Genomic DNA, 27,182 nt, shown 5'->3' on the forward strand with positions numbered 1-27,182 from the left:
AACGCTATTTTCTCACAGTGAATTTTGTATCAAATGATATAAAAGTGTCAATGATTATGAAGTTTATAAATAACTCACCAATGCTCAAAAAGGCAGTCAGAAGTTCTAAATGTTTTGAATATGCAAACATGAGTACCTAACATACAGTTTTTATGCCTCCTATAAATAAGATAGGAAACAAGTGTCAAGCAGGTTATTAATGTGAGAAAAAAATGAAAATAACAGTAATGCCATAAGTCATCTGCAAACTAAAGACTGATTATATGCACAAGCTTTAAAATTAGCTTTTATTCTCAGTTTCTTTCTTTTTTTTTTTTTAAAGATTTTATTTATTTATGTGACAGAGACACAGCAAGAGAGGGAACACAAGCAGGGGGAGTGGGAGAGGGAAAAGCAGGCTTCCCGTCGAGCAGGGAGCCCGATGCCGGGCTCGATCCTAGCACCATGACCTGAGCCGAAGTCAGACAGTTAACAACTGAGCCAACCGGGTGCCCCCTCAGTTTCATTTAGTAGAGTCACATGAATATAACTTCTTACAATGAAATCCTATGAGGTTTCAGGAATCAGGTTTGGACAAAATCAATTCTCTCTCTCCTCAAAGAAAATTCTAATTCATTCTCTGCCCTCCCATTTACCCTCCCTCCCCCCTTTAAATTCCAAATGACACTGAACACACATGAGACTCATTTGGCCATAAGTCCCTTTTCAAACTAATTTTTTTCATTCACTCAACAAATGAGTTAGCATCTACAAGGTGCCAGGCACTGTGCTAGGCAAAAAGACAAGCTCCCTGCCCTTCGGAGCTTAAATTTAGTGTTAGTAGTCTACTGTCCACTACAGAGATTCCTTTAGTAGCAAGGGGCTCCCTTGTTAAGTCTAATAGCAATGTTCTACAATTACTCCACCATGAGGCAAAATTTTTAAAAGATTGGACAGCCCAAGATTTTGTTCCTTCAGTCAGTATTTGTTAATTTATGTACAATGAGTGAATTCTGCTCTTTATAAAACTGGCAAAAAAGATGAATCTATCTCACTGAAAATTTTAGGACTCTGTGATAAAAGTTATTATAGACAACCCTACAAAGGTACAATGTTAATGCTACATAGACAGTAACACTAATCATGGAAAAATGTTTTCATATTTTCTTTTCCAGCCTAGTAGGTGAAATGGGGTTATTATTACAACACCTATACAATTACCAAATGTAAAATACTACTCCTTACATGGTTCAAGGTTACAGAGGTGATGACAGAAATGTAAAAATGAAGCTGAGATAATGAAGTGTATGGTACAGGGATCAAAACTAGACAATTTATTATTTTTTTAGGGGAGGGGGGAAGAGGGAAAGGGAGAGAGAGAATCCCAGCACGGAGCCCAAGAAGGGGCTCCATCTCACAACCCTGAGATCATGACTTGAGCCAAAATCCAACTGAGCCACCCAGGCACCCCTAGACGATTTTTAAAATAACACATTTTACTTGCCATTTCCTAGTAACCTGTGAAGCTCTCATTTAGAGTCAACAGCTAGTCCAGGTATCATACAGTTTAAGATCTTATGGCAATATTTAAACATGCCCATAATTACAATAAATAGTATTTGTAATGACATATTATAAAGCATTTAATCTATATTTTCTCATTTACTCTTCAGGAAATCCTGAGGTTAGGTGAGTTATATAAGAATATTTTTACAAGCTAAGAATATGCCTGCACCTTCAACTCATGGGTAAAGGAGCCAGAACTGATCCCAAAACATCCCAATCCAAATTCCTTTTATTTAACATTATCCCAAGCTGCTGCTGTAAGAGATCATAATTTCATTAAAGATACAAACCCTAGGAGTGCCCAGGGTGGCTCAGTCAGTTAGGCGTCAGACTCTTGATTTTGGCTCAGGTCTAGATCACAGGGTCCTGGGATGGAGCCCTGTATGAGGCTCTGTGCTCAGGGAGGAGTCTGCCCGAGAATCTCCCTCTCCCTCCCCCCTTGCCTGTCTGTTCACTCATCTTCTCTCTCTCAAATAAATAATAATAAATAAAATCTTTTTTAAAAAAAAGATACAAAACCTAAATATATACAGAAAAAAAGTAGAACATGAGATAAGTCATCAATAGCCATATATGTGGTCTGGTATCAGTGGGCTGAGGCTTACCTTTCCTACAAAAAGGTCTCTGAGAAGAGTGCCATGTAAGCCATCTACTAACAGATGTAGAACACTTTCACAATGAAAAAATGAAGTTTTTAACTAGATTATAATAATAAATTAATAGGCTAGAATAAAGGATTATAAAAGCAGACTATGAAGCTTACATTTAAAACACCTACTTTACTCAGCAAAGGAAACCATCTACAAAATGAAAAAGCAACCTACAAAATGGGAAAAATATTTACAAATCATATATCTGATAAGGGATTAGTATCCAAAATATATAAAGATTCATACAACTCAATAGCAAAAAAATCATATTAAAAAATGGGTATCAGAATTAAATAGACATTTTTCCAAAGAAGACATACAAATAGCCAACAGGTACATGAAAAACTGCTCAACATCACTATACATCAGGGAAATGCAAATAAAAACCACCATGAGATATCACCTCCCTGTTAGAATGGCTGTCATCAAAAACAAAAGAGTTGAGGAGGATGTACAGAAAAAGGAACTCTCATGTACTGTTGGTGGGAATATAAATTGGTATAACTACTATGGAAAACATTAGAGGAAGGCTCCTCAGAAAATTAAAATAAAACCACCACATGATCCAGCAATTCCACCTCTGAGTCCATATCCAAAGGAAATGAAATCACTATCTTGAAGAGAGAGCTGTACCCTCATGTCCACTGCAGCATTATTTACAGTAGCCAAGACATGGAAACAACCTAAGGGCCTCCCACTCAATGAACAGATAAAGAAAATATGGTGTATATATAAGATGAAATATTATTCAGCCATAAAAAGGAAATCTGCCATTTGCAACAACATGGATGGATCTTGAGGACATTGTGCTAAATGAAGTCAGATAGAGTTAGACAAATACTATATGATTTCACTTATATGTAGAACCTAAAAAAAGCCCAAACTCATAGAAACAGAAAACAGATTGATGGTTGCCAGAAGCAGAGGAAGGGAGTAAGGGGTGAAGGTAGTCAAAAGGTACAAACTTCCAATTCTGAGGCAAGTAAGTTCTGGGGATGTAATGTATATAGTACAGTGACTATAGTTAACAATACTTTATTGCAAAATTGACAATTGATAAGAGAAAGTAAATCTTAAAAGATCTCATCTCAAGAAAAAAAATCTGTATGTGATGCCAACTAAACTTATGGTGGTAATCATTTTGCAATACAGACATAAATCATTATATTGTACACCTTAAACTAAAACAAGGTTATATGTCAATTACATCTTGATATAACTGAAAAAAAATTTTAATACATATTTTGTTTTGTTTCAACAAGGAAGAAAAAAATAAAAAGGTCTTGGCTCCAGTGTGATCAAGTCACATAAGACCACATAACACTAATATTCCTTGTCAGGAAAGCTTAAATATTTGTTGCTCCAAGCCCACCAACAATATCTAGAATACAAAATGTAGCTATCAGATATTGTTGCTCAGGAATTCCAGAAGAAGAACCAGGGAGGGAAGTCAGCACATATCTACTCTGAATGAAAATGACAGTTTACCTGTAAAAATGAGTCTGATCTAAGTCTGAACATGGACACATTTCCTTTGCAACATACCAAGAGAGCAAACTGGTACCTACCAATTGGTAAATTACTAAATGATATCACATGCTCCAGAAGGGTTAATAGAACTGATACAGAAAAGCAGTTTGTCCCCCAGAGATTCATTTTTTCACCCTGATCCACTATAGAATCAACTATGTTAATAATAATGCTTTGCAATTTTATATCACTTTTCCTGCTAAAAGCTCAAATGAGTTGATACGGCACATCACAAACTACACAGATGGTACCCTACAGTTTCCACAGCTCTGACTGAATAGCTCATTTGACTTACTAATAAATGTTCCTATTTCAAGATTAAAAACAAATATAAAAACTTCAGGAAGACGGTAGGAAGATAGTGAATTTTCATATCCAATTCAGTGGCATCTCTCTGAAAGGTAAACATGAAATAAAGCACCCAGAGCCTAAGAGAGTTCCTTTGGATGCTAGTGCACACACGTGTGCACTTCCAGAAAAGTCCTGGTAAGCCACCAGATTACTTGAAAATGAAAAGGGGGGCTAGACAGTGAAAGAGGTTATGCTACTTCCCATGTGAATGTGCAACAATCAGACCTAAAAGGAAAAATTCTCACCAAGGAGGAGACAGACCTGGAATTATCATCTCCTTCTGTTCTAGTCCCTTAACCTGCCATTACTCATTACACATTGTTAGAAGCTTGACTAGAAGTGAAGTAATAGATAACAGTCTAAAGTATAACAGTGTTACCAAGATTTATAAATGATATTTAAATTGGAGTCCTTTAAGCCAAATATTTTTAAATGATTATATTCTATATATAGATGTAGACTACAGTCGTCCTAGAAATTTTCTTTATGCTATTCAGAAATGTTCTGCTCATACTCTACTAATAAGAAAAGGCATTTATTCCTTTGAACTTCACAAACCAACCTTCTAAATGTACTTCACTGGTAACTATAACTATCTCATCTCTCCCTGTGGATCTGGAAATTCCCCATTAGGCAATTTAGCTATACAAAGTTGTCCATCATCTCTAGGTAAATCACTGTACTTTATTTGTATAGTAAATGTGGGCAAACACAACTACATACAGGCATCCTTTGTTATGACTTGTGAAATGTCAGCTTTATCTATGGAACAGGCCAGATCTTGAAAAATTCAGAGTCAACTTATCCATATACAAAACAAAACTATTACTGATGATCAGTGTACAATGAAGACAGCTGAGGTGGAGAATAGCTAATGAGACTTGCTTTCCTTGGTGATTCAAGTGGTTTCACAGCATCTATTTTAAGGATCAAAGAAAAAACAAATACCTGCTTTTGGTGAATAATGTCCAACCATCCTTAGCAAGAGTTTCACTTTTTTCTGGGAAAATTATTGTGCTTTAAGCCACAGTCTGCATGAGTCAAAAACAAGGCTCAAGTCTTATGCAGTAGTGTTCTCAAAAGAAAAGAGGCGTTAAATTAAATCAAAACCAGTCAAATGGGGGCACCTGGGTGGCTCAGTTGGTTAAGCCTCCTTGACTAGAAGTGAAGTAATAGATAACAGTCTAAAGTATAATATTGTTACCAAGATTTATAAATCATATTTAAATTGGAGTCCTTTAAGCCAAATTATTTTTAAATGATTATATTCTGTATATAGATGTAGACTACAGGCATCCTAGAAATTTTCTTTATGCTATTCAGAAATGTTCTGTTCATACTCTACTAATAAGAAAAGGCATTTATTCCTTTGAACTTCATAAACCAACCTTCTAAATGTACTTCACTGGTAACTACAACTCTCATCTCTCCCTGTGATTTCAGCTCATGTCATGATCTCAGGATCATGAGATCGAGCCCCGTGTCAGACACACTCAGCGGGGAATCTGCTTCTCTCTCAAATAAATAAATAAATAAATAAATTTTAAAAAACCAGTCAAATGATAAAGAATACCACTGTTGGGGCGCCTGGGTGGCTCAGTCATTAAGCATCTGCCTTCGGCTCAGGTCACGGTCCCAGGGTCCTCGGATCGAGCCCCGCACTGGGCTCTCTGCTCAGCCAAGAGCCTGCTTCTCCCTCTCCGACTCCCCCTGCTTGTGTTCCCTCTCTCGCTGTCTCTCTCTCTTGTCAAAACAAATAAATAAAATCTTAAAAAAAAAAAAGAATACCACTGTCCACCAATACTTAGATACATCAAATAAGCATTCAATCTCCCAGGTTAATTAAAGGCGAATTTTATGTGCTTTTTTTGATAGCTTTAATACGATAAGTAAAATGTTCTACCACCTCCAAGCAGTTTTAAAAATAACCGCAAGGGGCGCCTGGGTGGCTCAATAGGTAAAGCATCTCATTTCTGCTCCGGTCATGATCACAAGGTCCTGGGATCAGCCCCATATTGGGCTCCACGGTCAGCTCAGCGCAGTGGACGTTTCCCTCTGCCCCTCTCCCACTGATGCTTGCTCTCTCAAATAAATCTTTAAAAAAATAATGCCCCAAATTTTTCCAAAACATAAAAAGCTTTAACTCTATCGATTTAAAGCACCCCCTTCTCAATCTTTTACACAAAACAGCACTATCAGCTTTGCCTTCAACTACCATGGAACAACATGGACACAAAAAGGACATGAATGTTGACAGGCCAAATAATACATCAAATAATCTTTGTCCTCCCTCCCTACTCCCGTTTGTTGAGAACCAATGAATTAAACCTACTAAGTGCAAAAATGCTAATGTGATTATAGTAATAATATTCTATAATCAGAGTGGCAGCACATTTACTTTAAACAGCTGATAATTACAAAAGTTTATAATGTATGCTGCATAACCCTTGCATTTCTGGAACACGCACTAATTGATAAAGAAAGGTGGCTTAAAAAAAACTTGACCACACGGGTGCCTGGGTGGCTCAGTCAAGGAGCTGCCTTAGGCTCAGGTCATAGTCCCAGGGTCCTGGGATGAAGCCCCGCATCGGGCTCCCTGCTCCGCGGGAAGCCTGCTTCTCTCTCCCACTCCCCCTGCTTGTGTTCCCTCTCTCACTGTGTCTCCCTCTGTCAAATAAATAAATAAATCTTAAAAAAAAACTTGACCACAAATAATCTTGAACACATAGGTGGTTCTAGTCTTCAGGATTAGCTTCCTAAACAGTTCCTTGAATCCCCCTCAATTTGCAATTAAAATAATCTACTCTGAATTGCAATCACAAAAAACTAATTAAGATCTATCGAACACCAATTGTGTCTCAAACTCTGATCACTGAAGGAGATACAAAGTAATGATAATAACAATGAACATTTAAGGAAACTGGGGCACATGGTCACACCTGTTCAAGTGATGGAGCCAGACCACATCTAAGCACCGAGGCTCCTAAATGTTACTCCATACTGACTGTATAGAACTAAAAATAATCAAGAACCAAAACCAAAACTCAAAACCAAAAACTCCTGCACGTAAAGAACTCCAAAGTTTGTTGGAATGTAATATTAACATCTCCCAACAGAACATTCAAGTTTTTGGTAAATTCTCTAAGAAAGATTTTATAATCTTTCTGCCCTGCAGTGACATCATCTCATGAGTGACTAGGAAGAAAAACTAATGATAAGATCTTGAAAGATTTTACTTTCATTCTGTCCTTAAAAGTGAAATGCCTTTCCCAAGGACAAGTCTGTGCTTGATGGTATGTAAAATGTCAATTGCTTCAGTGTATGGTTTCCTGATCTTTCTTCTACTGAGAAATGTCTTACTATGGAATTGTGAGCTCAAATAGTACACACAGAAGTACAACAGATGGTCTTACTGGGTATCTCCACACTGAGGGTCCCTAACCCTCTACTTCATCTCAGGTTGCTGGCCTAGTGGGAAGAAGAATCCCACAACCCTACCCTGGCTCAGGACCTCCACCAGAGGACTCTCAAGCCCAGCTCCCCACAGTATCTGGCAGAGTCCCTTGAAGAGTCTCTAAAAAAGCAGAGAACACCCCCCCCCATACTTTTCTAAATCTCAATGAGACATGGGAATTTCCATTTGGACAAGCAAAGTAGACAATTTATGCATTCTAATATTTGGACTGCAGACTCAGAATAAAAACTCTATCATCTGTGCTCCCAGCACAAGAAAAAAGCATCTTTTGAACAAAAAGCTGCCTTAATCTATAAAGTGATCTGCTGAAGCAGCACCCTCCTGGTGCTTTCAGGGGGGACTATGTTAATTACTACTCATATCATGAGAGGCTTTCAGGGCTTACAAATGTTCCTGGTAAAACAAACAGTCCAAAAATACATGCCATTATCATTTAAGTGAGAGTTCTACACAGGAAATACATGCATAGGAAAGAAAAATAATGGGCCACATTTTTCTGTATTAAAAAAAGATAATTCTAGAATTTAAAGAAAAATTTTAGGGGCACCTGGGTGGCACAGTTAGGTGTCCAACTCCTGGTTTCTTTGGCTCAGGTTGTGATCTCACAGTCATGAGTTTGAGCCTGGTGTCAGGCTCTGTGCTCAACGCAGTGTAAGCTTGAGTTTCTCTCCCTCTACCCCACCTCCCCCGTCGTGCTCTAGCATGTACAGTCTCTCTCTGAAATAAATAAATAAATCTTTAAAAGAAAAATTTTAGAAAGATTCACTAACGCCCTATAATTTTCCTGTCAATAATCCCTGATAAAGGGAGAATCTGTTACCAGAAAATTTCTTTAAAATCATCTAATTTCATTCTGGCTTCACTAATAATAAAACCTATTTGATCCTCAACCACTCTGTGAGGCAAACAATCATTATCTCCATTTACAAAAATGGAAATTGGACTTAAACATTAAATCACTTGCTTAAGGCAACAGGTCCACCCATAGGCAATATATACTTAATCATTATTAAATTTACTTTTAAATCACACAAATTTCCTCTGGTTAAAAGAAAAGTATATAATTTTTTTTCAGAAAGCTCTAAACTTCTAACTAAAATCCCATTAGATATAGTTTAAGAACGTTGCCTTTTGTGGGACTAAAGAACAGCTGCTCACTGAGGCTCATATGGAAACACTTTGGATCTCTCAGAAACAATAAATCCTCCTTCCTCTCTTCTCTTTAAAGGATAGTAACACTTGGAACTTTCTACAACTTAGCCTGTTAACAGATGATGGTTCCCAAAGATGACCACAACCTCCCATCCCACATACTCTTCTAATTCAACTTTTAACATTCCTCCCAAGGAGAGCTGGGATCTATGTTCCCAAATACGTGTTCTGAATCCGAATCTAGAGAGGCTTGTGACTAAGGCAAAGGTAACTCCATGTGACTTATGAGGTTAAGTCATAAAAGGTGAGAGCTTCCTTAGAACTATTACATTTTGAACCCTGTCGTCATGCTGTGAGGAAGCCCAAGCAGCTAGGTGGAGAGACTATTCATTTAAAGGTATTTCAGTGTAACTCAGCTGAGGTCCTGGCCAACAGCCTACATCAAACACCAAGCATGTAAGTGAGCAAGCCTTCACTTGATTCCATTGCCAAGCCCTGGTTTTGAGACTTCATTCTAGCTGAATGTCAGACATCATGGAGCAGATAAGCTATGTCCATCATGGCTTTTCCAACTCTAGCCCACAACATTTGTAGGCATAATGCCACCAAATGTGGAATATATACTGTATAGTAACAGTAAACAGAACTCCCTAATCCAGAACACAAGCAAGAATTAAAAAGGAGACAAGGGGGAAAAGGCTCCTTTCTAAACATTCAAAATAAATATCCCAAATTTGGGGCTCTAAGTATCACTAGTTTTCTTTTTTTTTAATTTGAGAGTACACAGAGGGGGAAGGAGCAGAGGGAAAGGGGCAAGGAGACTCCATGCTTGGCGCAGAGCCTGATGCAGGACTCAATCCCAGGATCCCAAGATCATGACCCAAGCAGAAACCAAGAGTGGGAGGCTTTTACCAACTTGAGACACCCAGGCACCCCAAGATCACTAGTTTTACAGATAAAAGTTCTCAGATTCTCATGCAAATCTTATTAAAAGTGCATATAAAAAATAAAATAGAGGGGTGCCTGGGTGGCTCAGTTAAGTGTCTGCCTTTGGCTCGGGTCATGATCTCAGGGTCCTGGGATCAAGTCCCACATCAGGTTCCCTGTTCAGCGGGGAGTCTGCTTCTCCCTCTCCCCCGCCACCTCCACCCTCACTCCCCCACCCCCTGCTCATGCACACTCTCTCTCCGTCAAATAAATAAAATGTTTAAAAATAAGTAAATAATAAAATAGAAACATACTATAATATTTTCTATCTTCATCCTATGCACATGTCTCTCTTTAGAATGCCTTTTCTCTGATGAAATCTCAATCAGCCCTTGAAGCTCAAATCAAATACTCTAGCACTTCACAAAATGAACCATTTGCCCCCATAAAATATCTTACCAGCCCTCTAATACAATTTCCTATTCTAATGCATACGTTGTAATTACTTGCCCACATGACTCCTTCCTTCCCTGTGAGATCTGCAAGGATAGGGGACGTTTCTTTTTTAAATTTTTGTGTTTCCATTGTCCGGTATATTGGAAGTGTTCATTAAATTTTTGCTGAATTAACAGATCTGGTTATCTGATTTCTAAACCCACAGCAGATAAAATGCAAAAAAACAGAAAAGACAAAAGGCACTGTCATTAAAAGATAATAATAATAATTATACACACATATACACAAAATATAACACCCAGTGAACAAAGACAGAAAAGGGCAAGTCCAGGAGTTACCTAGAATTCTGTTGCATGGGCTCTATAGTCTACAGTTACAAGGCAGAGAGACAAACAGATCAGTACCTTAGAAGATGGCATGGACCTGAGTGAATTTTGGCACATTTCAAATCAGTTTAGAAAACAGGAAAATACTGGGCGCCCGGGTGGCTCAGTTGGTTAAGCGACTGCCTTCGGCTCAGATCATGATCCTCGAGTCCCTGGATCGAGTCCCACATCGGGCTCCCTGCTCAGCAGGGAGTCTGCTTCTTCCTCTGATCCTACCCCCCCTCATGTGCTTTCTCTCTCTCTCTCTCTCAAATAAATAAATAAAATCTTAAAAAAAAAAAAAAGAAAGCAGGAAAATACTTCACATTTCAAAAGTATTTTCTCTGCTGGCTCAGTCAGCAGAGCAGAAGACTCTTGATCTTGGTGAGTTTAAGCCCCAAACTAGGTGTGGATATTACTTTTTTAAAAAAATCTTTAGAAGTATTTTCTCCTAAATGACTAATTTAAAAAAATGAAGTGCTCAAAGGAATAAAAAACAGAATCAGAAAAATTAGATACACAACCTCTCATTTTCTGAGGGTTTTGTAGAGCCACTGTTTTACAATAATAGCACTTTCTTTATATTATTTTTGTGCCCCGCCCCCACCTCTCCATAATGTTTCTGTTTCAGTTACATTTCATGAAGTACTTCCCTCCCTGCTGACCCAGGCTGCTACCTGCTACCTTATCTGTTTGGAGTGTAGCACAGAGCTACTCAGAAATACACCTACAATTTTTGTCCAACCCTCTCTCATATGCCAACATTTTTAAAAAGCATCACAATATATATAAAATGACAAGAACAAAGAGGCTATCACTTAGTATGTCTGGAAGACATTTCAGGAAATTTAAAAACAAAACAAAACAGAAAATGGGATTTCTGAGTCACTTGTTTTAAATTCTACTCACTTCAAAATTGCCCAGATCTGGGGGCACCTGGGTGGCTCAGCCGGTTAAGCCTCTGACTCTTGGTTTCAGCTCAGGTTATGATCTCAGGTGGTGAGATCCAGCCCGGTGAATGGCTCTGCGCTCAGCCTAGAGTCAGCTTAGGAGATTCTCTTTCTCTTCCTCTCCCTCTGCCCCCCCGCCCCCCCCCCCCGCAGATTCTCTCTCAAGTCAATCAATCAATCTGCCCAGATCTGTTAAATAAAAAGGCCTATGTACAGTCCCACTTTTCTTTCCATTCTTCATTTCTCTTATGTATCTCCTAAGTATATGATTTCCCAGTATAAATATTAATTCAGTAACAGTAATTCTCATTATTCCTGAGGAGCATATTTTGTTTTGTTTTTTGTTGTAGCAAGGGGGAGTGTTGCCATCTCTAAGAAAGGTGCAGTGCAGGGTGCCTGGGTGGCTCAGTTGGTTAAGCGTCTGCCTTCAGCTCCAGTCATGATCCCAGGGTTCTGGGATCGAGCCCCGCATTGGGCTCCCTGCTTCACAGGGAGCCTGCTTCTCCCTTTTCCTCTGCCTGACCCTCCCCCTGATCATGCTCTGTCAAATAAACAAATACAATCTTTAAAAAAAAAAAAAGAAAAAGAAAAGAGAAGAAAGGTGCAGTGCAAGATTCATGGCCATCAGCCTAACAAGGCTCTTCCACCTCCACCTGGTGGAGGCTCTTCCACTCTTCCACCTCCAAGAGTATTACTTTGAATAAGAGAAGATAACCTTGGTTTCTGTTTGTTTGTTTTTTTTCCTGAAGCTTAAAAGTTTCAAGTTGAGAGCTATCCTGGAGTTACTTAAATTCTTGTGTTATTTCTTGTTCTCTTTGAGTGCTAGTGTTTTTCCCACTCACAACTTTTCCATTGAGGCTTCCAGATCTATGTTAAGAATAATTACTACTTCTCTACTGGAATAGGTAGGTGAGACTAACCAGGGATCTCACTGGGATAATCTGCATACCTGTGAATGATTTTTACTTTTAGACTCTATTTCTCAAACTGAGAATGAATCCCAGATATCCACTGTGATTCACAAGGGAAGACAGGAGGGCTGTACTATACCTTAATAAGGTTCTGAAGTAGGAAAGAGAATAGGAGGTTAAATAGAAACTAAAGCTGGAAATCATGGGGGCAGGCAGGAAAAGTCAGAAGGCAGAACAAATAAAGACACTGCACACACCACCTCCCCAAAGGAAACAGAAACAGAAACCTTCAAATTCAAAGTTACGGAGTAGTCAAGTATTCAAGAAATTCAAGTTGCCAAACTCTGTAAAATCCCAGCAAATTTTTGTATCTATGGTGTTACTCCCAAGAAGCGTTTGAATAAAAGCTTTCTAGTTAGCCAAGTGTGCTGTAAAATTAATGTCTCAACCCCCATCCTGTGCCTAAAAGAGAAATCTACTACTTCCCAGGAGGGAAACAACTCCTAGGGTTCTCTTACGCTATGCGTTCTGAGACCAAACTAGCTCTGTGTTTGCATCCCTCCTAGCATGAGGTCGATCCGCCTAGGATGCACTTGTAGAACACATGTCTGGGCCCAGACAGGAGGTGCATTCAGAGGGGGCATGCCAAGAAAATGTCCTAAGATGCCACAATCTCAAGCAATAAAGCTCTCAAAGGTTATGCTATTCTTCAGCCCTGATCAAATTAATATATTTAACAATTTTTTTTTTTTAAGTAATCTCTACACCCAACATGGGTGGGGCTCGAACTTAAACCTTGAGATTGGGAGTCGCAGGCTCCACCAACTGAGCCAGCCAGGTACCCCAACAATTTAATTTTCCTAACACTTCTGGAGAAGCTGAAGTCTTTTTATTATTTATTTATTTAAGTGATTTCTACACCCAACATGGGGCTCGAACTCACAATCCTGAGATCAAGAATCCCATGCTCTTCAGTCTGAGCCAGCCAGGCACCCCTAGAGAAATTGAAGTCTTAACACTGAAAAGACCGGCTGCACAACAATGTGAATCCACTACGAAACTACACATTTAAAAACTAAGATGGTAAATATTATAAGTATTTTGCCACAAATTTTTTAATTAAAAAAAACTAAAAAATGTCTAAAAAACAAAAAGCAAACAAGCAAAAACTAGGGGCAATGTTTCATACTAAAAGAGACTACAGAACCAAACGCAATGAGTGAACTTGATTAGCTCCTGGTTTGAAACCCAAAACTGTAACAGTTTGGGGACAACTGGGAAAACTGATTAGAGAGTTGATAGTTAACATTAGTTTTCTTGGGTTTAATAGTCATATTCATATTATATATGATTCTATAAAACAATGTCTTTATTTTAAGGCAATGTGCTTTATGGATAAAAGGTCATCTGTAACTTAATTTCAAATAGTTCATCACACACACACACACACACGCACACACACACACACACACACACACACACAAAGAGGGAGAAAGAAGATCACATACAGCATTGAAATAGTTTTTTAGCCACTTGTTCTACCACATTATTGCAGCATCACAGGAGCTAAGAAAAAGAGATATATATGACAGTGCACATCACAAAGCACCACTCTGCTTTTCCACCTGAGCTGTACACTGTTTTTACTACTTTAATATATAATTGGCTGGTGACAGAATGTAAATAGCTGACAGATAGATAGCTTTCTGAATTACTCCGCAAATAAAATGATCCCACAAAATAGAGAATTACTGTTTAAGTAGAGATTTGGGAAGAAGGTTGAGAATATTTTTATAGGTGTTGTTACAAGTATATATTAATGTGTGTGCTATAAGGGCTTTGCTCTTTGGATAGCTGTAGAATTTCATTATTTATCTATTGAGACATCAGCCCTTCAAGTGCTGCTTTCATTCTCTTTTTTATCACTTCTTCAATGGAAGTATTTAAGTGCCAACCCTGGTATACTTTTCTTTCTGTTTGGTTTTGTTTTATTACCTTTCCAGAACTACTGAATTTCCCCAAGGTTTTCTTTACCTTTTTTCTCCTCTTTCCACCATAAACTGAGATTATTAATCCCTCTTCTCACCATAGTGTCAAAATATTCTGCAGGGGAAAAGACAGTAAGTCTCAGTGTGAAAAATGTTCAGTTTTACAGAAGCAACAAAGCCCAAAATTTTAGTCTTTATTGTTTCTGTTTTGAAGGTAAGTGGACTTCTGTATTTTTTTGTAAAATCTGTAACCAATGTAATAAGCATCTCTACTAATAACCTTTGAATACTGTTGGACTCTATGTATACTTTTTGTTTTGATCATATACTTCGCTATTAACTAAGATCAATAATATGAACTTCCAATAAACTGAATTTTATATCAAACGGTTGCTTCCTAAATTTTAGAATAACTCATCAGTTTTCTCGAGGCAAATCAAAGAGCGTGAACTTGTATGGTCAAGGCCAGGAAGAACAGACTAACGGGTACAAAGGCTCATGTAAAGAGTAGAAATAGGGAAAAAAATGGGTTTGTGACAGACTTATCTAGTAAGTGTTTGGGAATGTCATTCTGTGATGAGTGGGGACTTGTATTATTATTAAAGGGATATCTGGGGAAGATCAGTCTATTAATGACTTACAGTGCCAAAGAAGAATCTGTTAAATCAGTCCAAATACAGTTTAAAAATGAAAGCCTTTAAGCTGTTCTGTAATACTATTTTGGAGGAGGGGGACAAAGAATGAATGAATAAATAAAATATATACACATATATACTCCATCTTTACTACTCAATCTTTAGCAAACCAGTAAGAAAACACGTACAATGTCCTTTCATTCAGATAAGCCAATGCATATGGTCATTTTTAAGCGTCTTTACTGAACACAATAGACAGACAAATTTTAATGCTTGATTATTCAAAGCATTTTAGTTTAGTTTAGTTTTTCCTCCTTGATATTAAACTCCAAAGAATTTATATCAAAAATTCTAACTTGTTTCACTGCTATTAGGAACTAATCCACCATTTATCTCTCTCAACTTTCAAAAAAAAGTTTGTATAAAAAGCCTATTCCACTTAAAATAACAAGAACTATAAGTTAACTTCAGTATGATCAAGTTGATAAACTAGTAGTAGGTCCTTAAAGCTGCAAAGGCATATACCTGCTACCCTGGATTTATTCTATATACACCTTCATTAATTTATAGATTTTAGTCCAGGCTACTCTACTGCATTGCTATCTTCCATCTGCATGGTGCTAACCTTTTTAGCCTAGATTCAACACAGCAACTCCTCTCTAGGCCACTCCAGTTTCTTTCTGAATGCCTTTCCTTCTCCCCCCTCCCCAATATACACTTGATCTCTTTCTCCAAGACTGTAAACAGCTCTGAACAACTGAGGCAGGCTCAGGAAAAATCTACAATGAGACTGTGGAAAACACCTGAACCTCAACGGGAAATTTCTCAAGAAGAGAATGGAAAAGGGCACCCATAGCCAGAAAAACTCTATCCCTTGGTGAGAAGGTGCTGGCTTCCCTCACTCCTCTGAGGTACAAGCCAGGTAAAGGTGCTCAGCCTCTGAAAATCACAAGCCCTTGAAGGTCTTCCCTTGCCATACCCGGTCTTTATCTGCTCTTGGGTGGAAGAATCCCCTCACTTTTCACCTCACAGAGCGTGGGGTTCTAGAAGGGCTGTGGGGCTCAGTGGAACAGGCCATCAGCACTGCCCGAATTATGGCTACAGATCAGAAGATGTTATACATGAGAGCCAGCCAGCTCCTGGTAAGAAATCCATATGCAAACAACAATTTTGCAGGTAAGCATCTGGGACCCCAGTCCCCTGGGACTCACCCCATGCTCCATCTACACAGGCTCTCCCTTCCCTCCCCGCCACAGGGTCAGCAGCTGCTCCCAGTGATAGTGAGAAGGGGAGGGGGGCTCTCCTAGTGGAGTCCTGACCTCTGCAGGAGGCCCAGCTCACTGGCCCTACCACAGGCACTCAAGGTCAGGCCAGAGGTATCCGGACCCAGTCCCTTCCTGCCAAGGCTTTGCTCACCTCGAGTGGAAAATCTGGGGTTCTCTCTTTTCTCCTCAATGTCTTTTCTCAAAGTGAAAATATTTACTACTACAGTAAGATCACCAATGATTACAAGAATGCTATTATGTGAGCATCCTTTAACCTTTAACCAGAGAAGGATAATGCTCCAATTCTGTTTTCTAATGTCCTTCAGTGTCCAGACATTTTGTTGACTTTTGTTACTATCAACTGTCACTGACAATATGTTCAGTTCACAATGAATATGTCATTTTTGTGTGTAATTGCTTAAAGTCTTTCATTTATCAAAATTCTTAATTGTATACACCTCCTGCTTAAAATAAAAGGTAGTACAGCATAAATCAAAGAGCTTTACATGACTTCCACCTCCTTCACTTGGTTCCATTATTTATACTTACCATGTGTTTATTTAGGAAAGACCGTAGTGGTGCTATGATACATTAAAATGACATTTTTAATGGGATAAATATTTTTATATCACACTTTTACAGAAGGGTCTTAAGGAATCAAGATATTATTATTTAAAACAGCAACAGGAACACTACAGATAAGACTCAAAATAGAATTCCAGAAATTGAAAATACAATACACTACCAGAAACTCCAAAGAGGCAGGCATTCCTAAGGCTTCAGGAATTTGGTTACAATTTCCATCAATCTTAAATTGTCTATTTCCAATTTACATTATTTGGACCACTTGAACCTAATGAACACTTTCAAGACATCTAACACTACAGAGTTTGTAACAATATCCTTAAACAGGTAAAAAATAAAACACATAAAAACTAAGGAATGTGGGATGCCTGGGTGACTCAGTCAATAAAGCATCTATCTGCCTTTGGCTCAGGTCATGATCCCAGGGTCCTGGGCTCGAGTCCCGCATTGGGCTCCTTCCTCAGCAGGGAGCCTGCTTCTCCCTCTGCCGCTCCCGCCCCCCCCCCGCCCCCCTATATCTCTTTGTCTTTGACAAATAAATAAAATCTTAAAAAAAAAAACTAAGGAATGTAATACTCAATCCTATTAGACAACAGAAGCTCAGCCCCCCAGTGTGCTGGACCACGATGTTGTCCAGCAACCGACTAATTTCCAACAACAAAGCAGCCAATTACTACACTGTGCCCGTTAAGTGATCTGTTTTCAACCTAATGGCTTACTTAACAAATAGCTAGCTTCTTCCCTAAGTGCTGTTAGCAGAGCCAATCTGTTTGGTAAAGAGGGAAACCATAGATCACGATCATACATGAAATACTTAATGATAGTAACAGACTTCCTCCATAATCTTGATTGTGTTCCCTTCACTACCAGCTACCTTCCATCATTAAGAAAAAAAAGTGAGAAAGCCAAGGAAGAAGGAGAAAAGGAGGCAGAGGAGAAAAGTCTACAAGGATTTATACCCAAACTGAAGCTGTCCAAAGTTGTGCCATTATTTACCAGCCCATCCTCACTTCAAAGTACCAAGCCCCAAAGAAGCTGGAGCCTCGGTGCACAGCACACCTAACACCATACCCACCACAGGATGCAGACACAAGGTGGCCCGGACAGGACAACACAATCACCTCAAACACCCACGAGCCCCTACTGCTTGTCTCCATAACGATGAAATAACCAATTTCTGTAATTTCAAGAAATGCTATTAATGTTCATAGAAATCCATACTCTTGACATTCAGATTTTTAGCAAGAGATTTCCATTTTCCTTATTTAGGTATCTAAAAGTATATGTGAAAGAATTCACCACCTATGTTCCAACAATAACCAGAGGTAATTTACCTCATAAACACAGTTATGAATAATTCTAGTTTTAAAATATACACAGGCACATTAAAAATGTATTTTTAATTTAAGTAATCTCTATGCCCAACATGGGCCCAACATGGGGCTCGAACTCATGCCCCCAAGATCAAGGCACATGCTCTACCGAGTGAGCCAGCCAGATGCCCCTAAAAGTTTGTTATCCATGTAGCAATCTAAATTTCCCTTTTAGTTTGACTCTAGAAATGACTCAGGTAAAAACACAGGTTCCTATAAGATATGCAACTCCATTTTTTAATTTACATTTTGACAATAACTGAAAGCTTTTCATCAGTAAGCATATTAACAATAGAATTAGAAATTTTAAGATAAATATTAAATAGTCTTACAAATGCTACTGTACCACCAAAGGCAAGGGAAGTCACTTCATGTTTGATTAATAAGCTGATTTTATAAGCAGAAATAATCCACTAGAAAAGACAATCGTCATTTAGACGGCTACTTCAATGGGCAGAGGTCAGTCAGCAACAACAGGAACTTCCAGAACTCACTCATACTCCGCAAACTAAGCCTTGGAATATGTGGGATCACACTGCACATGGACACACTAAATGAGTAACAGAAAATATCATGCATTATATTTTCATCCACGACAACAAGTCTTCAGTGTCTGGGAGCTAGAACGCTGAAAGCAGTGTATGCTGCACCCCGCACGTGCATAGGTGAAAGAGTTCCCTGAAAGCTCTCCTCACTCCCTGCAAACAATCAAGCAGACAGAAGAATTCCACAAATAGCAGAGCACAAGTCAGATGACTGCATATATTATCAGCCTTCTTTTAAGACTACAAGATCTCAACACCAAGTCATCCACGCCACAGAGATTGCACAAAATCTGTAAAACATGCATCCCACAATCACCACCTAATAGTTAAACATACTAGAATTAAATATATTGTAAAGAAATAAGAAGCCAAGTTATCTGTATCAGTGTTTCATCCTTTCTAAACCTATAACCCCTTGTAGTGCTCTCAATCTATTTTCCTCCCTAGCCCCCACAATCAAGTTTTCTTGAACTTATCTTCTTAGCTTTTTCTTGTGAGAATTAGGCAACCTGGATGGGCTTTCTCAAAATATACTCCTACCCCTTTCCTCTTCCCAAGTGGAGAATTACTGATCTGTGTTACCTCCACAAAGCACTTGATAAGACACCACCACATTACACTAAAAGAAGCACAGCCCACCAGCTAACAGAATACACATTAAGGGGACAGGGCTAAGGGACAATGTTTGCCTGGATTCGAATTCTTCTCCAGTAGTCTGGCTGTGTGACCCTGGGCAAGTTAACTTGACAGTTCCGTGCTTCCACTTCATGAACTACGTAACAGGAATGATAATAAGAGCACCCACCTCACTGTGTTACAGGGAGAAACACACAGAGTATACAACAAGGGCGCCTGAACCCTGCACCAGGTTTTTAGCAAACAATAAATGTTACTTGTTTTTACTTCATCCATTACCATTCTTATTTTTTGAAAATTAAAAGAATCCTGCAATTTAAGAATTGTTAAACAATGGGCTGATGACTAAAAAGCCGGAGACTATTTGTAGATCTTAAGATAAGTAACACCTGTCCAGGTATAGGCCTGCCTTGATGCAAGGCTTTGCTACACACCTGCTGGCATGATTTGCAGGACTGGAATCACTCAAGTCTCTCTCTCCCTTTCATGGACTAAACACCAACACTGACAGCCTTATAAAAGGCCTGAAAACATGTTCTCTATCAGATTCCTAAAAGGAATACATTCTCAGACTCACCATTACCTCTGATACTTACGATTTATTTCCTCGCCCTCACTGGTCAAGGGTAATCCTCCCCCTCCCCCTGAAGTTTTGCTCATGGGCATAAGGACTTAATCTCTCTTAAGCTTCATCTTCTGAAAAATGAGGTAACCTCTATTTTACAGGGCTGTGGCAAAAAAAAGAAAGAATGAAATGCAACTCAAAAATCCCCTAACAGGTTGCTGGCACTCAGGGAGAGCTGCTATTATCATTTACATTGCACTGTCAATATTCTCCCAACACATACATTTCAGTCAAGAGCAAGAATGAGTTAAATCTAGAAAAACTAATAATCATAGAAGAACACCTGTGAGAGGCTGCACAAGGGAGTTTTCCATCCTTTGGAAACTTCGGGTGTGAAGGCCCAGAATATGTAGCTTTAGAGCAGCAACAAGGCACACTCTCCACAGAACTGGGATGTCCCTGACTAGTTGCCCTAATACCTTTGACCAGCTAAAGACTGCCATGCTGACCACACACACGACACGATTCCAGAGAATATAAAACAACACTAATTATAAATATTCATACCCCCATTAAAGGAAAATTATTTGATTGTAAACTAATCAGTTAAGGGGACATTTAACAACTTATAAACCTAATCCTATTTTCAGGGGGAAAAAAAAGCCCAAACCCAAATCAAAGCAAAATTTTTTGACAATATATAATTAAAATTACACACACCAAAAAACCAAATCATTAGTATCCAAGCAAATTGAAAATTAAGGTGAACATGTACCTTTCCACCTTCTCCTCCACCAAAAAAAATCACCCACTCTGTGTTCCCCATTAAATCACAGGATTCGTAATAGATGGTTTCCACTATCAAAGTACACTGCCAATGCTAGGATACTCAAATACTCATCAAATAAATAATGAACAAATGAATGAAACAATGGTTAAATGAGGCAAGAATGCAAAGACAAGATCTAAAAAGCCCAATGTGGGATTTAAGTTACCCATTGGGAACTCTTAACAGTTCATAATTAACTGCCTGAAAGGCATAAATTCTACCAGATTTAACCTGCTAACTTCAATTCTTCGTGTATCTATCAATTGATACTTAAAATTAAAAACTGTTTTGGGCGCCTGGGTGGCTCAGTCGTTAAGCGTCTGCCTTCGGCTCAGGTCATGATCCCAGGGTCCTGGGATCGAGTCCCACATCGGGCTCCCTGCTCGGCGGGAAGCCTGCTTCTCCCTCTCCCACTCCCCCTGCTTGTGTTCCTGCTCTCGCTGTCTTTCTCTGTCAAATAAATAAATAAAATCTTTAAAAAAAAAAAAATTAAAAACTGTTTTTTTCTTTCAGAACCTTTAACGAGTTGCCAATAACTTCTACCTACAAGCAGTTTTCCTCTCTTTCTTAAAGTTAAGATTCTACATCCAAAAGCCTCAAAAGCAGCTAAATAAAATATCCTCATAGGTTCCCTGCTTACTTAATTCTCCTCTAGAAATTTCCAACTAGGGAACCAACTTAAAATTGTCCTGGAATCAATTTTTCCAGTTGCATTATGTCATCATAAGCCATTGGAAGCCAGAAATGTGGTTAGTGATGAACATTTCATAGGATAGACATAAAATCTTTGCCCTAAAAGCCAAGAGCATTGTGATCTACCTACAGGCCATCTAGTCCTTTCATTTCAGTTACCTTCAAACACAAGTTTACCTTTAAGATTTCCAGTCCTTCTCATAACGTTTTGCCTCAGTTTTACAACAGCTAGGAAAACTAAACCAGCTTCTAAAATACTCACAGAAGTCACAATCTCACCTCTATTTAGAAATTCGTACCTAGAATCCATAAAGTACGAGTTTCTTTATACCGTCTGAATTGAGGGTCTATGACCTAAAATTGTATTTTATAGCTTTTCCAAACATCACTTTTAACAGACTCTAAAGAGTAACATGACATAACACATTCTTTCTACAGTTTGCAATTCATAAACCCTTCTAGATTGGAAACAAACACTTAAACGCTAAGAATATTTTTTTTGTTTAGAAAGCAAGTCATAGAGGTAAAATGAGCTTCAGGTTTGAGTATAAGAAACTGAAGGTTTTGTTCTGTTTTCCTTTTAATGGCTTTCATCATTGGTATGTAAATAGTCTGATTATTTCATTAGGGGAAAAGATACTAATTTCCACCGATTTTAAGATTTACGGCAATAAAAGACCAATACCTTAAAGCAGTAACTTATTTTCTTTCTCCCTCCTATTCTCTTAATTTAAAATTGATAGAGCATGTAATAACATAAATTACCAAACAAAATTATAATCACAGAATACTGAAAAGCCATTAATTTCTTAAATAGCAGTTTTGCCATAAAAATAGCTAAGCATTAATTAGGCTTTTAAATATAATTTCAACAATGACATAACAGTGGTCAAAATATCAAATAAGAACACACTGCATTTCAGAAAACTGGCCTTCTAGAAAAATTGTTTAGACTTTTTTTTTTTTGCTACCTACCATCCTAAGACTGCTTAAAAGAATCACTTTTAAACCCAATACAACACAAACATTTTTCTCAGAAAATCAAGCTCTCAACTATGGGTCACATTTCAACCTGATGTGATTTGAAACAGCTAAGGTACTGAATCCTTAAATATAGGGTGTGTAATGAAAGCACCGCTCACAGGTCCTTGATGGGGAGGCTTAGAAAGCTTTAATAAGATAGAGCTATAGATAAAGCCGACCAAGGAGCATTACCCCTTTATACACTCATACCCCAGCCCAAGTCCCCCTCCGATCCTTACATTTTACATTTCCAGTGAAATGTTCCTCTAACACTGAACAAAAGTCATATAAATTATATTTAGCCAACAAAAGGTTAAAATCAGAGCCAAAGTATCTAAAAAATATAAAATTCATAATCAGTGAGCTTCTTTCTACCTTGTTTCAGTACCCTGACATCTAAAAGTCAAAGAACTCCTCTGTTAAGACTGAAATCCCCAGGAGGAAGAAGGCTCAGATCTAGTCTGAGAGCACACAATGGAATCACAGCTGACGATGCACATCTTTTTCTAGATGTCTCCATATGCTTGAGAGGTTTTTTTTTCCCCCCCCCCCCCGCCCCAAGCCAGGCTTTAGAGGACTTGCTGCTCTCTGCCACCAAGAATCTGAGAACATTTTCAAGGATTGTTGTAGAGAATGAAGTAAAATAATGTGTTGCTCTTACACATACAAAAGAGAGAGAAGGGCACACGTCAGAGTGGCCATCAGTAACTAAATTAACTAATGATGGGGGTTTTCAGTGTTGTCAAATTTTGAATGTTGTTTATGATATTCCCCACTTCTGGCAGCTAAATGTTTTATCACCACAGTTTTTATTATCACTAAAATAACACCCAAAGGGCTACAGAAAAATGCAATTAATTTTTGTCTACATAAACACTCAAAATTATACTGAATTGAGAATTCACATTATAAATTTGAGAACGGTGTATTACAACAACACATCTGTAGAGTGTGGTAAATACTGTTTCCTAAAACTACAGTTCCTCAGTTGTTTCTTATACTAACCAAATATTAATGAAAGCTTGAGAAAGCAGTATAAATAAATACCAAGCACATAAGACACCCCCCCCAAAAGCCTCCCAAGATCAGTTAAATTCAAGGGATACTTAGCCCAAAATGAATGAATTCCTTCTCAGTTTAACATGATTCGTTCTTTGAACTCCCAAAGATTTTACAAATTCCAGTTGGGAAAACGATCCTTGCTGCTGTCAGTGTGCACTAAACCTCACCAACAAAGAACAGGAGCATATGCCTGGGGAGCAACCTGTGCTCTTCATTGAGAACCAAAGACCTATCCTCCCTATTCTTAAAAGTCAGGAGTTGAGAAAGTCACTATACTGAACCCAAAAACCAACATAAAACAACCAAAGATGTCTCCTAACCTTGCATAAACCAGAAAAGTACTCACACACTGTACAATTCAGCAGTGTGTTTAAAGAAAACTATTTTTTTAAGAATCTTTTGTGTGGGAGTAATCCAGCAAACTACACTTTACTTAGACTTTTTTTTTCTGTAGACAAATAGTCTTTGACTAGCTTTGCTTTTTAAATACCAACGCTTTATTTTTCAAACAGTGATGCTTTTGGTTCCTAACTTCATTTTGTTTACTCAAGAAAAAGAAAAAAATAAAACAACGCATGCCATAAACTTTTTTTTTTTTTAAGGTCATCCCAAATGCCGAACTTCCAAGTGCACTTTGGGAACTGGCGGTCTAATTAAACAAGGAACCAGTGAAGCCATTACAAACAATGATGCTTTACACTCCCAATAATCAATTGACTTAAGACTATCCCGATGCCTTCATTTTCAGAGAACCCTTGCAAATTCACTGTCCCCACCCTGGAGTAGCTGAATGAAAGTGAGGTAGGGGTAAACTGATAACTCCTATGAGCCTCTGCACGTAAACCCGTCGCTGAGGTCCAGGACACGATCACTACAATATATATGCCATTTTAGAAACGGGCCTCGGAGAGTTACTGCCACATACTAAGTGGCTTTAGACTTCGTCGTGTCTAAGACGACGTCTCTTGTGGCACCAAGAAAAATACAGTATCTCGCGTAAACTACATGCCTAAGTGGGAGACTCTATAAGTGACACTACCGCACAGACCAAGAACCGGGTGACTAGGGATGGACAAGAGTAGCTAGCTCGGCGTCTCCATGACTCCCCCGCCCCGCGTGCAACTCTGCTCTAACTGGTCGGGAAGCAACCCCGCCCCCTTCCTTCCTCCGGTCCCCACGATTGGCTTACCAACACCCGGCAGGTCAGCTCCCCGCCTTCGATTGGCTCACTGCCCCATCAGTCACACGCAGCGAGATTCGGGTCGGTGGGAGGGGAAGGCGTTGGAGGAGGTGGAGTGGGAGTGGGATTAGAGGACGAGGTGGCTGAGGAGGTGTTCAGGCTTGGTCCCCGGTGTGGGAAAGTTTCCCCTACCATGACAGACCCCGAGAGCGTTAGGCCCGGTCCAGCTCTGGGCCGGCGCAAGGGGCTCGGGTCCCCGATTCCCGCCCCTCGGTCCCGCAGGCCCCGGAAACCACTAGAGGGAGGGGGAAGAGGGAGGAACCATCTAACCAGGGACCGACCCACCCCCGATCTCGGAAGAGGCGCCTCCGGGACTCCCCGGAGGGGCGAGGGGCGGGGGACGGGGAGCCCCGACACGCCGCGACGACCCCGGCCCCCTCACTCATAAGCCCCCAGAGGCCCGAAGGAGAAGTGTCCTCGGGCCCGGGGTGTGACCGTCGCGAGTCAGCCGGGAGGGCCCCTCCCGCTTCCCGCCTGGGGCCCTGAGGGCCTGTCCCTTCAGGGGCGGGGAGAAGGGGGAGAGAAAAGGGGGCGCTGGCGAGCCAACCCGGAACCTCCCGGACCGCCTCCCGCCCCCAGCCCCGGCCCCAGCGCGCCTCCTGCACACATGCCCGCACCCAGAAAGTTAAGTCAGGGGCGAGCCCAGCTCGGCGCCGCCGCGGTCCGGCCCCCGGCTCCCCGCCCCCACCGCCGCCCGGCCTGCTCGGCCCGAGCGCGCCGCCCGCCCCGCCCGCCGCAGCTCTTTCCCGTCCGCCCGCGGCGCACGGCGCCCCTCGCCCCCCGCCCCCGGCGCTGACACGGGCCCGGCCCGCCCGCCGGGCCGCCGATCCCCTCCTCCCAGCGTCTCACCCGGCCGGCCGCCCCTGACATCGCGCTTCACCTTCACACACCCCCGAGCACTTCCCGAGTACTGCCTCCCCTCGCCCGACTCCCACCCTCCGCTGCAGTCGCTCCGCGTTTCCATTAAAGAATGCACCTTCTCAGGATTCACCTTCCCGTCTGAGCCTCTCTCCCCCCGAGGGGGACAGGAACCTCGGTGCTCGGCGACCCCGCACCGGGCGGGCTGGCTGGCGCCTGGCTCCTCAGGCGGGAGCCGCGCCCGCGCCCCCGGCCTCCCCGCCGCGCCTCGGTTCTCACCTCTCGCCGGCGCCGCGGGCTGCAGCCTCCGCCCGCCTCGCGCTCCGGGACTCGTCTCCAGAGCTCTCGCAAAGCGCTGGAGCGCCTCCTTTCTCTCCCAGGGACTCCGCGTCTCCCCGCCGCTTCCCGCCCTCCCCACCCCCCAAGACCCAACTCCCCAGCTTCGCGGCGCCTCCGGGATGCAACTCCCGTTTTCCGCGCACTCCGGCAGCGGTCCCCGCACACAAAAACAGCCCTCTCCGCGGCGCACGGCTCCGCCGGGCTCGGCGCAGGAAGGGCAGTAGCGGCCGGGGGTGGGGACGCGGCGCCCCCCGCCCGCCGCCCGCCTCCCGCCTCCCGCCCGCCCTCGCGGCCCCCAGGGAAGGTGCGGTTACCGGCTCGGGTCGGTCACGCCGTCAGGTGCCGGCTGCCGTCGGCGCTGACCTTCGCCGCCGAAGCTGTGGCTGAGGCTGCGGCCGCCATGTTCCCGTGTTAATAACTGCTGCCTGGTTGTTTATTTCAATGGAGATCCTCCCCCAACTCCCTCCTCCTCCTCCTCCGCGTCTCCGCACTTGCGGAGAGAGACACAGACCGCGCGAGCTCGCGAGCAGGGGAGGGGGCTCAGGAGCCAGGCCGTCCCTCCCTCCGCCTCCCTGGCCGTGGCCGCCGCCAAGTCCTGTCACTGGGGAAGGGACTGGGCGGAAACTTGCCTCACGCGCCCCCGAGGAGGGGGCAAAGGTAGACGGAGCGTTCTCCGGGTAGCAGACCCTGGCCGCGGGGTCCGCAGCATCTCCGTCGGCAGAGTCCTCTGAGAAGGCGACCCGGGGAGAGGTGAAGAGTGAGGGGGAGAAGGGAAAGGGGACAAAATGGGTGACTGTGGCAAAGGGAGGGTGTCCTATGGGTGACTGCAAGTGAAGGGAGAGTAAACAGATGACTCCATGGGAGGGCAAAGGGCAGCAGTGCCAAAAAAGAAAGCGAGAGGATGGGACTGGCCGGGGCTGCAGAGTGCAGGCAGTGGGTACTTGGGGCTGCAGACGGCGGGGAAGATGCCCCGGGCGAAGATCGGGGAAAGCCAAGAGCCAGGTTCGCCCGGGGAAGAGCCTCCCGCCGGGGCTCGGACCGGGCCCCTCCGCCAGCAGCCTGCACCCCTAGGGCGCACCTCGCACGCCCCGCGTCTGCTGCTGCGTCCTGGAGGTGCCCCTCGTCCATCAAGTCTCTTTCCGCTCCTACGAGGGTAGACTTCTACTGTTGCAGCCGTAACTCTCGAAGGGATGGAGGGGCGCGACTGCGGGAGGCTAGCTGAAAGGGGTGCCAC

General features: G+C 41.5%; 1 protein-coding gene across 4 annotated transcripts in view; it reads right to left on the minus strand.

The window, feature by feature from the left end:
• Positions 1–26,896, minus strand: part of NCOA2 (nuclear receptor coactivator 2) — a 286,892-nt gene extending 259,996 nt beyond the window's left edge. Inside the window, exon 1 of one of the 4 annotated variants that reach the window (XM_073892872.1) lies at positions 26,578–26,896. The gene's annotated coding sequence lies outside the window, so the exon portion shown is untranslated. Of the gene's footprint in view, positions 1–24,700; positions 25,040–26,262; positions 26,554–26,577 lie in introns of those variants that run through there. The other 3 variants (XM_073892874.1, XM_025870705.2, XM_025870706.2) reach the window with 3 other exon arrangements.
• Positions 26,897–27,182: the final 286 nt, after the last annotated feature.

The sequence above is a fragment of the Callorhinus ursinus genome, unplaced genomic scaffold, assembly GCF_003265705.2.
Source record: "Callorhinus ursinus isolate GAN/ISIS: 27379988/994484 unplaced genomic scaffold, GSC_fseal_2.0 scaffold5, whole genome shotgun sequence".
Lineage (NCBI taxonomy): Eukaryota > Metazoa > Chordata > Mammalia > Carnivora > Otariidae > Callorhinus > Callorhinus ursinus.